This window comes from Zea mays, chromosome 10 (assembly GCF_902167145.1).
Source record: "Zea mays cultivar B73 chromosome 10, Zm-B73-REFERENCE-NAM-5.0, whole genome shotgun sequence".
Lineage (NCBI taxonomy): Eukaryota > Viridiplantae > Streptophyta > Magnoliopsida > Poales > Poaceae > Zea > Zea mays.
In genome coordinates, this window is record NC_050105.1 from 4,748,272 (window position 1) to 4,762,408 (window position 14,137).

Genomic DNA, 14,137 nt, shown 5'->3' on the forward strand with positions numbered 1-14,137 from the left:
TGCCTCGGGCCGAGCCGAGGGTACCTCGGACCGAGCCGAGGGTGCCTCGGGCTGGGCCGAGGCCTTCTCGGGCTCGGGCGTGTCGTCGGTCTTGATGGAGGGTTGATGCAGGTCTCGGGAGAAGACATCCGGGTGAACCATTGTTCGCCCCGAGGCTATTTTAGCCAGCTCGTTCGCAGTCTCGTTGTAGCGTCGGGCGATGTGGTTGAGCTCGAGCCCGTAGAACTTGTCTTCCAGGCGCCGAACCTCATCGCAGTAGGCTTCCATCTTCGGGTCGCGGTAGTGGGAGTTCTTCATGACTTGGTCGATGACGAGCTACGAGTCACCACGAGCGTCGAGGCGCCGGACCCCTAGCTCGATGGCGATGCGCAACCCGTTGACCAGAGCCTCGTACTCAGCCACATTGTTGGACGCCGGGAAGTGGAGGCGTAGCACGTAGCGTAGGTGCTTCCCGAGGGGCGAGATGAAGAGCAGGCCTACGCCTGCTCCTGTCTTCATCAGCGACCCGTCGAAGAACATGGTCCAGAGTTCCGGTTGGATCGGAGCTGTTGGGAGCTAGGTGTCGACCCATTCAGCCACAAAGTTCGCCAAGACCTGGGACTTGATGGCCTTCCGAGGGGCGAACGAGATCGTCTCGCCCATGATTTCCACCACCCACTTTGCAATTCTACCCGAGGCCTCTCGACACTGGATGATCTCCCCCAGGGGGAAGGATGACACCACAGTTACCAGATGAGACTCGAAGTAGTGTCGCAACTTCCGCCGCGTTAGGATCACCGCGTACAACAGCTTCTGAATTTGTGGGTAGCGGATCTTGGTCTTGGACAGTACCTCACTGATGAAGTAGACTGGCCTCTGGACGGGCAATGCATGCCCCTCTTCTCGTCTCTCAACCACAATCGCGGCGCTAACCACCTGAGTGGTCACGACGACGTAGATAAAGAGGGCTTCTCCGGTAGCGGGGGGCACCAAGATGGGCGCGTTCGTGAGGAGCGCCTTCAAGTTCCCGAGGGCTTCCTCGGCCTCAGGGGTCCAAGTGAAGCACTCGGTCTTCCTTAAGAGGCGGTACAGAGGCAGGCCTCTTTCGCCGAGGCGCAAGATGAAATGGCTCAGAGCCGCAAGGCACCCCGTGACTCTCTGTATGCCTTTCAAGTCCTTGATGGGCCCCATGCTGGTGATGGCCGCGATCTTCTCCGGGTTGGCCTCGATGCCCCGCTCGGAGACGATGAACCCCAAGAGCATGCCTCGGGGAACCCCCGAAGACACATTTCTCGGGATTGAGCTTCACGCCTTTTGCCTTGAGACATCGGAATGCCGCTTTAAGGTCGGAAAGGAGGTCGGAGGCTTTCCTCGTCTTGACTACGATGTCATCGACGTAGGCCTCGATCGTTCGGCCAATGTGTTCGCCGAACACGTGGTTCATGCATCGTTGGTACGTTGCACCCGCATTCCTCAATCCAAACGGCATGGTAACATAGCAGTACATGCCGAAGGGTGTGATGAAAGAAGTCGTGAGCTGGTCGGACTCTTTCATCCTGATCTGGTGATACCCCGAGTAGGCATCAAGGAAAGACAGGGTTTCGCACCCAGCAGTGGAATCCACGATTTGATCGATGCGAGGCAGAGGGTAGGGAACTTTTGGACATGCTTTGTTTAGACCAGTGTAGTCTACACACATCCGCCATTTCCCTCCTTTCTTTCTCACAAGCACAGGGTTGGCAAGCCATTCGGGATGGAATACCTCTTTGATGAACCCTGCCGTCGTTAGCTTGTGGATCTCCTCGCCTATGGCTCTGCGCTTTTCTTCGTCGAATCGGCGCAGAGGCTGCTTCACGGGTCGGGCTCCAGCTCGGATATCCAGCGAGTGCTCGGTGACATCCCTCAGTATGCCGGGCATGTCCGAGGGACTCCACGTGAAAACGTCGGCGTTCGCGCGGAGAAAGTCGACGAGCACTGCTTCCTATTTGGGATCGAGCTCGGAGCCGATCCGGATTTGCTTGGAGGCATCGTTGCTGGGGTCGAGAGGGACGGATTTAACCGTCTCTGCTGGCTCGAAGTTGCCAGCGTGGCGCTTCACGTCTGGCGCCTCCTTAGAGAGGCTCTCCAGGTCGGTGATGAGGGCCTCGGATTCGGCGAGGGCTTCGGCGTACTCCACGCACTCCACGTCGCATTCGTACGCGTGTCGGTACGTGGGGCCGACGGTGATGACCCCATTGGGGCCCGACATCTTGAGCTTGAGGTAGGTGTAGTTGGGGACGGCCATGAACTTGGCGTAGCATGGTCTCCCTAGCACTGCGTGGTAGGATCCTCGAAACCCGACCACCTCGAACGTGAGGGTCTCCCTTCGGAAGTTGGAGGGTGTCCCAAAGCAGACGGGTAGATCGAGTCGTCTGAGGGGCTGGACGCGCTTCCCGGGGATGATCCCGTGGAAAGGCGCAGTGCCTGCCTGGACCGAGGACAGATCAATCCGCAGGAGCCCGAGGGTCCCGGCGTAGATGATGTTGAGGCTGCTTCCTCCGTCCATGAGGACCTTGGTGAGCCTGACGTTGCCGATGACGGGGTCGACAACGAGCGGGTATTTCCCCGGGCTCGGCACGCGGTCGGGGTGGTCGTCTTGGTCGAAGGTGATGGACTTGTCGGACCAGTCTAGGTAGACTGGCGCCGCCACCTTTACCGAACAGACCTCCCGACGCTCTTGCTTGCGGTGTCGAGCCGAGGCGTTCGCCACTTGCCCACCGTAGATCATGAAGCAGTCGTGGACCTCGGGGAACTCTCCTGCCTTGTGATCCTCCTTCTTATCGTCGTCACGAGCCCTGCTACCCTCCATGAGCGGCCCGGCCTTGTGAAAGTGGCGCCGAAGCATGGCACACTCCTCAAGGGTGTGCTTGACGGGCCCCTGATGATAGGGGCATGGCTCCTTGAGCATCTTGTTGAAGAGGTTGGCACCTCCGGGAGGTTTTCGAGGGTTCTTGTACTCGACGGCGGCGACAAGATCCGCGTCGGCGGCGTCGCGTTTCGCTTGCGACTTCTTCTTGCCTTGGGGACATCTTCCGGTGGGCAGCCCTGGGGCTGCTTGTCCTTCCGGAAGATGGCCTCAACCGCCTCCTGGCCAGAGGCAAACTTGGTGGCGATGTCCATCAGCTCGCTCGCCCTGGTGGGGGTCTTGCGACCCAGCTTGCTCACCAGGTCGCGGCAGGTGGTGCCGGCGAGGAACACACCAATGACATCTGAATCGGTGATGTTGGGCAGCTCAGTGCGCTGCTTCGAGAATCGCCGGATGTAGTCCCGGAGAGACTCTCCCGGCTGCTGGCGGCAGCTTCGGAGATCCCAGGAATTTCCAGGGCGCACGTACGTGCCCTGGAAATTGCCAGCGAAGGCTTGGACCAGGTCGTCCCAGTTGGAGATCTGCCCCGGAGGCAGGCGCTCCAGCCAGGCGCGAGCGGTGTCGGAAAGGAACAAGGGGAGGTTGCGGATGATGAGGTTGTCATCGTTCGTTCCACCCAGTTGGCAGGCCAGCCAGTAGTCCGCGAGCCACAGTTCCGATCTCGTCTCCCCTGAGTACTTTGTGATAGTAGTCGGGGTTCGGAACCGGGTCAGGAACGGTGCCCGTCGTATGGCGTGGCTGAAAGCCTGCGGACCGGGTGGTTCGGGCGAGGGACTTCGATCCTCCCCGCTGTCATAGCATCCCCCACGCCTGGGGTGGTAGCCTCGGTGCACCCTCTCGTCGAGGTGGGCCCGACGGTTGCGGTGATGGTGCTCGTTGCCGAGGCGACCCGGGGCCGCAGGCGCTGTGTTGCGCGTGCGCCCGGTGTGGACCGAGGCTTCCCGCATGAATCAGGAAGTCGCGGCGCGATGTTCCGAGGGGTACCCCTGCCTTCGGGGGGGCGGAGCTTTCGACCCGTCGGACCGCGTCGTCCTCCAGGAGATTCTTGAGCTCTCCCTGGATACGTCGCCCCTCGGTGGTTGATGGCTCCGGCATAGCGCGGAGAAGTATTGCCGCTGCAACCAGGTTCTGGCCGACCCCACTGGAAACCGGTGGCGGCCTTACCCTGACATCGTTGGCGACGCGGTGCTGGATGCCCTGGGGTAGATGACGCACTTCTCCGGCCAGAGGTTGGCCCGCCCATTCCTGCCCGATGTCCCGGCGGATCGGCTCAAGTGTTCCTGCCCCCTCGTCGAGCCTGGCCTGCATCTCGCGGATTTGCTCGAGCTGTGGGTCATGACCCCCCGCCGGGACGGGGACCACAGCTAGCTCCCGAAGGATGTCAACGTGAGGCACAGGCCTAGGGAGATCACCGTTCTCCGGCATACCAAGATGGCTGCCTTCGTCGGGACCCCCTAGACCAACGTGGAAACATTCACGACTTGGGCCGCAGTCCTCGTCGCCGAGGCTGCGGCTACCGTCGGAACAATCGGAAAGGCAGTAGTCGCACACTGTCATAAAGTCCCGCATGGCACTGGGGTTACCAAGTCTGGAGAGACCCCAACTAAAGTCGGGCTCGTCATCTTCCTCGGACCCCGAGGGCCCGTAGGTCGAGACGACTGTCAGCCGGTCCCAGGGTGACCGCATACGATACCCCAGAGGGGTTGGACTCGCCTCTATGAGAGGGTCCACCAAAGCGAAGTCGCTTGGTGGGTCGAGGCTGAATCCAAAAGGCGTGAGATGGGAATCGGTCGGTACCTCTTGGTCGACGGGCGGTGACGAAGTCACGTCCGGAGCAGACTGCACCGTCGTCTCAGGTACGAGGGTGACGCCTAGCAAGTCATTTGCGAGCGTGCTGGTGTCGTCTGTTGGCTTGGGGTTGGCGTGTTGCGGGGAGACGACGCTCGTCCTCGCCTCAGACGCGAGGTCGATGCCCGACGTGCCCCCCGTTGGGGCGCCGGCGCCGTCGACTCGCTCGACAGCCGACAAGGTGCCGCCTCCTGCTTGGCCTTGGTTGCCCCGCCTCCTCCTCCGTTGGCGGGGGAGGGGACGGGGCGAGCTCGAATGTTGTTCTTCCACCACGCGGGGAAGACGTCGTCGATCCCGCCGCCGGCGGGTGGGTTGTCGGCCGCCATTGTCGCTGTCGCGCGGCGGGGGAAGGAGTATCATGTCGTAGCTGCCGTCGAGGGACATGAACTCAAGACTCCCAAAACAGAGCACCGTCCTGGGCTGGAAAGGTTGCTGGAGACTGCCCATCTGGAGCTTGACGGGAAGCTGTTCGTCAACACGCAGCAGGCCCATACCTGGTGCGCCAACTGTCGGCGTTTCGAACCCAGGGGGTCCCTGGGCCGACGAGTAAATTGTCGCCGCGTGCCCTAGCCCAGATGGATCGGCGCGAGACGGAGCGCGAAGGGGGAAGAAGCCGGAGGGAGACAGGTGTGAGAGGTGAAACCCGCGGCCTTCGTGTTTGTCCCGCGCCCAGGTCGGGTGCGCTTGCAGTAGGGGGTTACAAGCGTCCACGCGGGAGGGAGCGAGCGGCCTCACGCGAGCGCCGTCCCGTCCTTCCCCGCGCGGCCAACCCTCTGTAAGAGGGCCCTGGTCCTTCCTTTTATAGGCGCAAGGAGAGGATCCAGGTGTACAATGGGGGGTGTAGCAGTGTGCTAACGTGTCTAGTGGAGGAGAGCTAGCGCCCTAAGTACATGCCATCATGGCAGCCGGAGAGGTTTTGGCACCCGGTTCGTGTGGTGTCGTGGCCGTCGGAGGAGCGCTGGAGCCTGGCGGAAGGACAGCTGTCGGGGCTGTCGAGTCCTTGCTGACGTCCTCTTGCTTCCGTAAGGGGGCTGAGAGCCGCCGTCGTCATAGGGTGTGCGGGGCGCCATCATTACTTGTCTGGTGGAGCGAGCCAGACGGGACGCCGGTCTTGTTCCCCGTAACCTGAGTCAGCTTGGGGTAGGGTAATGATGGCGCGTCCTGTTGACGTGGTCGGTCCGTGTCCTGGGTTGGGCGACGTGGAGGCTCCTCCGAGGTCGAGGTCGAGTCTGTCTTCCGAGGCCGAGGTCGAGTCCGAGCCCCCGGGTCGGGCGAGGCGGAGACCATCGGCTGAGGCCAGGGCTGAGTCCGAGCCCTGGGGTCGGGCGAAGCGGAGTTCGTCGTTCTTCGGGGCTGAGCTCGAGTCCGAGTCCTAGGGTCGGGCGGAGCGGAGTTCGTCGTCTTCCGGGGCTGAGCCCGAGTCCGAGCCCTAGGGTCGGGCGGAGCGGAGTTTGCCGTCTTCCGGGGCTGAGTCCGAGTCCGAGCCCTGGGGTCGGGCGGAGCGGAGTTCGTCGTCTTCCGGGGCTGAGCCCGAGTCCGAGCCATGGGGTCGGGCGAAGCGGAGTTTCCCATGGCGCCTAGGGCCAGGCTTGGCCGCTGTCAGCCTCACTCTGTCGAGTGGCACAGCAGTCAGAGCGGCGCAGGCGGCGCTGTCCTTTTGTCAGACCGGTCAGTGGAGCGGCGAAGTGACTGCGGTCACTTCGGCTCTGTCGACTGGAGGGCGTGCGTCAGGATAAAGGTGTCAGGCCACCTTTGCATTAAATGCCCCTGCGATTTGGTCGGTTGGCGTGGCGATTTGGCCAAGGTTGCTTCTTGGTGAAGACTGGGTTTGGGCGAACCGAAGGTGTGTCCGTTGCTGGAGAGGGGCCTCGGGCGAGACGTAGATCCTCCGGGGTTGGCTGCCCTTGCCCGAGGCTGGGCTCGGGAGAGGCGTGATCGCGTCCCTCGAATGGACCGATCCTTGACTTAGTCGCACCCATCAGGCCTTTGCAGCTTTGTGCTGATGGGGGTTACCAGCTGAGATTTAGGAGCCTTGAGGGTACCCCTAATTATGGTCCCTGACAGTAGCCCCCGAGCCTCGAAGGGAGTGTTAATACTCGCTTGGAGGCTTTTGTCGCATTTTTTTGCAAGGGGACCAGCCTTTCTCGGTTGCGTTTTGTTCCGGTGGGTGCGCGCGAGCGCACCCGCCGGGTGTAGCCCCCGAGGCCTCGGAGGAGTGGTTTGACTCCTCCGAGGTCTTAATGCCTCGCGCAATGCTTCGGCTGGTCTGGTCGTTCCCTCATGAGAGCTGGTCGTAGCCCGGGTGCACGATCGGGTCCCAAGTTCTCGGGCTGGTATGTTGACGCTGTCAACGGTTTGGCCGGAGTCGGGTTTGCGAGAGCAGCCCCCGAGCCTCTGCACAGGGCGAGAGGACGGTCAAGGACAGACTCGACTTTTTTACATACGCCCCTGCGTCGCCTTTCCGCAAGGAGGAGGGGGGCAAAGCGCCATGTTGTCCTCGGAGGGCGCCGGACATGGTGTCTCCGGTGAGCTGCTGGCGGGTAATCCGAGTGGACGCCCGTGCCCCATTTGTTAGGGGTCGGCTAGAGGCCCGTAGGCGCGCTCAAAAGTACCTGCGGGTGATCTGCCGGACCCGGTCCCCTTTCGACGGGGTCCGAGGGCTCGATGCCTCCCTCTGATGGGATTCCGTTACAAGATCGTTCCCGCTGGTCTCAGAAATGTCCTAGGGTACCTCGGGAGCGTAGCCCAAGCCTTGGTTATGTATCGAACGTACCCAGGGTCATCCCTCGCTCTATGTCTGAGGCGGCTGTGAACCCTTCGAGGGCCAGCCTACGAACCCCTGATCAGTAGTGGGCGCGGAGCCCGAATGGCCTGAGGCGGCCGTTGAACCCTTCCGAGGGGCCGGCCTTCGAACCTCTGACCAGTAGTGGGCGTGGAACCCAAGCGCTCTGAGGCGGCTGTTGAACCCCTCCGAGGGGCCAGCCTTTGAACCTCTGATCAGTAGGGAGGCTCGGGGCCTGTTTCCTTCACGGGGAAGGATCCTTTTCAGGGTATCCCCCTTTCCCGGTCCCTGTTGTAAGAGAGAGAAAGAGGAAAAGGATACGAAATCGAATGACGTGGCGTACCTTTTTTGACGCGGTCATTATGGCGAAGGCGAAGCGTCGCTTGCTTCCCCTGCCAGAGGCGCCGCCTGTCCCGCCGCGGAGTTAATGCGACGGGGCGAGTGGTTCGCGGGGCAGCCGTTGCGCGTGCGCGAGCCGTTCGAGGAACGGAACACGGGCGCGCCGTCTTCATGCCGTGAGAGAGGGTTCTCTCGCTGCCCCTGGATGGGACGTAAGCTTGGCTGACGACGTGACCGCTGCTCCTGCCCGCCTGCCACCGCCATTACTGCCGGCCCATTTTTGGCCGCATTGACCGTCGCACCTGGCTGGCGCTGCTGGGTCGTACGCAGGGTTGCCTCGAGTCGCGGTACTGGTTCCACAGTCGAGGAGGCGTGGTAGTGGTGCGAGTGGCGGTGCAGTTGCTCGCACGTAGCAACCGGCGCGCCGGTTGCATGACGCGTGGGCCTGGGCTTCCATGCTAGGTGCGTTGGAAGTCGGAGGGGCGCGCCCACTTGGCGCGATTGCAAGTCACCTGCACGGCTGTCCGCCCTTTCACCCGCTGGTCTGGGCGAAAGTGAAGGAATGCTTGTAACCGCTGGGCGGTTACATGCACCGCGCGCGGCGGTTTGGCTTCTTCCGCCCTGGGCCAGTTTGCATGACGCGTGGGACCCAGCCCCCGCGTCGTAGGCGGAGGACCTTGGAGCGTGTTGGATAAGACTCAACCCACGACGGCTGGGGACGCAAGTAGGGAGAGTCGCCTTTAAAAGGAGGGTGACCCCCTTGAAAGGCGACCATGTCTTCGTGCTCCCTTATGCATCGTGTCTTTCCACCTTCCGAGCCCCCAGATGGGGGACACCCGCAATCCTTCCGCCTTGTCGTTGGAGGAACGCAACTTCGTGGAAGTTGGTACCTTTCAGCCATCGTTTGGCTTCAAGGATTTTCATCATGCAGCCCGGCTGCACCCCCTCGCCGGCGGTCACCCAAGACGGTGACCTCCAGTTCGATGGCGGGGAAAATCAAGCCGGGCTGCGGCCTCTTCCCCTCCCTCAGCTTCAAGGATTTTCATCATCAGTGCTGGGGAGGGGAGTGTGCCGAGTTGGGATCGGTCCCTGCGCGGGCGGCGGCCCGCTCCTTCCCTCAGTGATCGGGGGGAAGGCCGTTCGTGGCGCTGACAGCTGCCGCGTGCCTGGCTCTCTGACCCGAGTGGCTTCGGAGCCGCTCCCGGCGCTGCCTTCCGCCACGGCAGCTGGAAGAGGTTCCTCCGCCGACGAGATAGCCGGTGCCGCCCATGGACTGACCTCCAACTCTACGGCCTTTTGTCCGTCCTTGCCTCTCGAGTGAGGGCATGGGCGAGGGCCTCATGGCAGCAGCATCCGCCCTGAGGTCATCGCTGCTGCTGTTCGGCCCCCCGGAGCAGAAGTCGTCGTCGTCGCCGCTGCTGGAGCGGGCGACAGCGAGCCGTTCGTCGGTCTTCTGTTGCTCCGCAGGCCCCCAATCGTGTGGGGTTGTTCGTACCTGCGGAGGTGGAACCGGGGTTCCGTTTGTAATGGCAGCTTGAATGTCGGTCTTTTTGTTCATTATGGCTGTCGAGGCCTGAACATGTGTGTATTTTTGGCACGGAGCCGTGTTTTTTCCTCATTTCGAGCACTAAGACTCGTCCGTCAGCTAACAGAACCGCTTCACCAAGCGTGAGCCGCCCCGTGCAAAGGTGACGAGTGAGGTATCCGTATCCTGGAGGCGTAGGAGTCCCTCGGCTCGGTCGTCCTTGCTGTCCGAGGCTTCTCTTGCTTAGTTAAAGGAACCCCTCGGCCGCTCTTCGATGAGCCGAAGCCAGGGGTAGCGGTGTCAGCACAGACAGAGGCAGAGTTGGCTCGAAAAGAAGACTTGGTCGGCCAGAGCCTGACCGGGTCGTCCACTGGCGGGACCGACGCCGGAATTGAGTTGCCGAGGCCTCGGGCCGGGCTGATGTCTTCGGGGGGCAGCTGGCCGAGGCCTCGGGGTGACCGGCCGAGCCGTCTGCTCGAGCCAGATTCCTGGAGAAGACCCTGGCGGCGATGGCCTGGGCGTGGTGATGATGTCGCCCTTCAGAGTGGAGATTCTCCGACTGCTTCGCCGTCCGAGGCTAGGTCGGACCTTGCTGAAGGTGTAGTTGACGCCGAGGGTACTGCTGCTCCCTTCAAGTGTCAAGATCCGAGCCTGCAGGATCGGATTATCTTGTAGTGTGTGTATGTTTTCGGCGGCCGCCGAGGCCCAAACACACCATCGTCATGTTGTAAAGCTGCGTTTCTTTTCCTCTTGTTTTGAGTATCTGGACTTGTTTGTCGGTAACAGAATTGTTTGTGCGAGCGAGAGTTGCTTTTCACGGAAGGCGATGAGTGAGGTATCCGTATCCCGGAGGCGTAGGAATCCCTCGGCTCGGTGGGCCTTGCCGCTTACGCGCACTCTTACCCGTCCATAGGGTTCTGTCACCGACGCAGTCGAGAAGGCCCGAAGAATCGTTTCGGCAGAGGAGCTTTCGAGCGTAAAGACTTGTTCGGTCCGCGGAATCACCTATCCGAACGCGAGTTACTTATCACAGAAGGTGATGAGTGAGGTATCCGTATCCCGGAGGCGTAGGAGTCCCTCGGCTCGGTCAGCCTTGGCTGCTTACGTGTACTCCATCGTTTTCAGGATCCACTTTCGAAGTAGTCGAAAAGCACGAAAGACATTCTGGCAGAAAAGATCTTTTTTCGAGGAAAATTTCGACGCAGAGGGGGTTCCCCCCTTTTAGCCCCCGAGGGAGGGTCGGGCTTTGCCGAGGCAAGACTGACCCTTCCTTGATGACTAAACTTTGCGTGGGAACGAGGCATACGAACAACTTGAAAGCATCTTAAGGGTAGAAGCGACGTAGCTGTTGGATGTTCCAAGCGTTGCTGTAGACCTCGCCTTGACTGTTGGCCAGCTTGTACGTTCCGGGCTTCAGAACTTTGGCGATGACGAACGGCCCTTTCCAGGGAGGCGTGAGCTTGTGCCGCCCTCGGGCGTCTTGTCGCAGCCGAAGCACCAGGTCGCCCTCCTGGAGGTCTCGGGACCGAACCCCTCGGGCGTGGTAGCATCGCAGGGACTGCTGGTACCGCGCCGAGTGTAGTAAGGCCATGTCCCGAACCTCTTCCAGCTGGTCCAGCGAGTCTTCTCGATTAGCTTGGTTGCTTTGGTCGGCGTAGGCCCTCGTCCTCGGGGAACCGTATTCTAAGTCTGTGGGCAAGATGGCCTCGACCCTATAGACTAGAAAGAACGGCGTGAAGCCCGTGGCTCGGCTCGGCGTTGTCCTCAGACTCCAGACCACCGAGGGGCCTCGGGCGAGACTGTAACACCTTGAATTTCTGGTATAAAAGTTTCTTTGCTCTATACTTAAAATTTAGGTGTTACCCTCGCTTTGTTCTCACCTTTTCCCCTTTTCTCACCAGTTAAAAGCAATTCAATTTTGGTTGTTAAATCCATTACAGAGAAGATTTTTTTTACAAAAAAAAAATAATGTTGTGAAATATAATTAACCCTTGGATAATATAAATCTTTAATCAGTGTTTGATGCATCCATTTTCGTAGCATGACTTTTATTTGTTAATTAATTGCAAAGTTTTATTTGTATTCGATCTATTTTTGTGAAACCCATTTTTCTATTATTTAAAAAATAGGACCTAAATATTCTTTTGAAATTAGATATTTTATTATTTATGATTTACTACGATTTTTGAAATATTTTAATATATATTCATATATGTATATAAAAAATAAAAGAAAAATCAATAAAACAAGTGGGGGCCGGCCAATCACACGCACCATGGCCTTTAGCCGAGCGGCTAAGCACCCACATCCGCTGGTGGGCCACCCTCACACACTTTATGGCGTGTGGACCCTTCCTTTTTTTTCTCTCCCTTATCTATAACAAGTTAGACCCACTTGTAAGGATCATCTTCCTCCCCAAATCAGCTAACGAACCTTTCAAGGATGCATGCAACAGGAACACCCATGCACCCCACGCGCACGCAATGCCCGCACTAGCCACATGCACGTCCAGCTGCCCCTACACTGTAGTGCCACATGTCAGAGACCTATTTTCTTTCCCTGTTCATCTCCCCTAACTGCTCCTCTCGTCCGGTCCTAGACGCTCCTATTTGATCCCCTGCAGCTAGTTCCCTCTCGTACCTCTCCAAAAACCGCACTCCGTCCTCTCCCCCACGCGGACAACAACTACAGCGCAGCCGCACCCACCTCACTGTGCCATGCCTCACCCCTCACCCGAGCAGCCAGCCCCGGCGTGCGGTCCGTCATGACCAGCCTGGCGGCTCGCGTCCCTGGCTCGCGGTCTAGCGCATCCAATGCCCCGTCGTCCGCTACGACTGCGATCCATTTCCGAGCTTCGAGAAATCGACGGTCAAGCTTTGGCGATCGTGGGATCAAGTTCTTCGAGTTCTAAAAAGTTGAAGACCCTGAGCATTTGTTTGGTGAAGGCAAGTGTCCTCTGACCCATTATGTCCTATTTACTTTATAATACAATGTCTCGCATACTATGAACAACCTAAGGATTTACTAGCTTCCTATTTACCTGGTCCTTGATTTACCTTTTGGGTTACTATGGTTAGCTACATGCTAGCGCTTTACTTTAATCAATAAACATGATGAGATACAGTGATGATACTATGATTTTATTCTGGATATGATGATATACTTGTGGCATTTAGGGGACTCGGGCTGTTTCCCGAGTACCTCTCCGTAAGGACCTGTTCGTTGAGAGACCACCCGGGATAACAGTGCAACCATGAGGGTGAAATGGGATGCCCTTAGCTAATTAATTAGAGGAACTAGAGGTGTAGTTGCTTCGCCGTCGTGCCGTCAATGGGGTCCAGGCATAGTGCTGGCTCTGCCGAGGCTGAGTGCCGAGGTTCTTTCGTTTTGCTTTTGTTAGTCACCCTCCTGTGGGGAGAGGTACTGTGTTTATCAAACTGGAGAAACCTAACGGGCGGCTATGACCTCTAGGGAATCTTTGTAAAAGCTACGTAGTGATACCCTGCCGGACCACCTAGGAAGTGATCAATGGGGAGTCATGATCCCCAGGCAGAACGGGAATCACGGCTCATGGGTAAAGTGTGCGACCTCTGCAGAGTGTTATGAAACTGATATATCAGCCGTGCTCACGGTTAAGAGCGGCCTTGGGATCCTCTTTGATTAGAGATACAGATGATCTGAGATTCAATGGTTCTATTTATGGTTTTGGTTCGATGATGATAATGATGTTCCTCGATGAGGAAATGGTTCATGGGTTGGTTATTGCTAAAACTTGGCTTCCATTAAAAAAATAAATATCTGACCAACTAAAAGCAGCTGCTTGAGCTTAACCCCACATAAAGCTAGTCCACCTCAGCCAAATAGGACATTTGCTGAGTACGTTGATGTGTACTCACCCTTGCTTTCACAAAACACCAGGTTGCCTTTGGTGCAATCTATGCTCAGGTAAAGAAGAAGGCGTCAAGGTGGATCTCCAGGAGTTCCAGGACGTTGATGAGTTTGAGGATTAGGCTAGCGACCTCCCCCAGTCAGCTGCCTGTGGTGGGTTGTTTACGTTAGCTACGTTTCGATTCTGTGTACTTTGATTTATATTATGTAAATGGCTCTAGTCTGTAATATTATTACTTACTCTTTATTGTAATTTGAAGCATTGTGCTATGATGAGTCATTTATGTAATCGCTGTGTACGTGAATTGCTGATCCTGGCACGTACATGGTTCGCATTCGGTTTACCTTCTAAAACCGGGTGTGACATAAGTGGTATCAAAGCCGTGCTGACTGTAGGACCGCTGACCTAGAGTAGCATTAGCCGTATTAAGGACTTATTGATTATTACTTCACCTCATCCTTGATTCTGCTTCAAAATATTAGTCACTTCGACTAATTCTATGTTGTGCTCCTATATGCCCCCTTTCCAAAAGTATTTTATTCTATTATGGTCTATACTTTTCTCAATCTATTAGATCTGATCTCACTCTTGTGCTTGCAACATCCTTGTAGATGCCCCTAACCATAACCTTCTTGCCTTTCGGGATTTATCCCTCTTCCATCATTAAATTTCTACCATTTGGCAATCCTTATTCCTTTGTTATTGACATACTCGTATTCCTGAATTCTTTAATACTCTTGTTTCAAATACATGCATAGGAATTTCTACTGCCTACCTAGACATTTCAGTTTATATGTCCGTGAACTTCTTGTCTTCTGAGACCCTTTCCTATTCCGTTGTGAAGTCGTTATCTTTTAGCTTTTTTTGTTC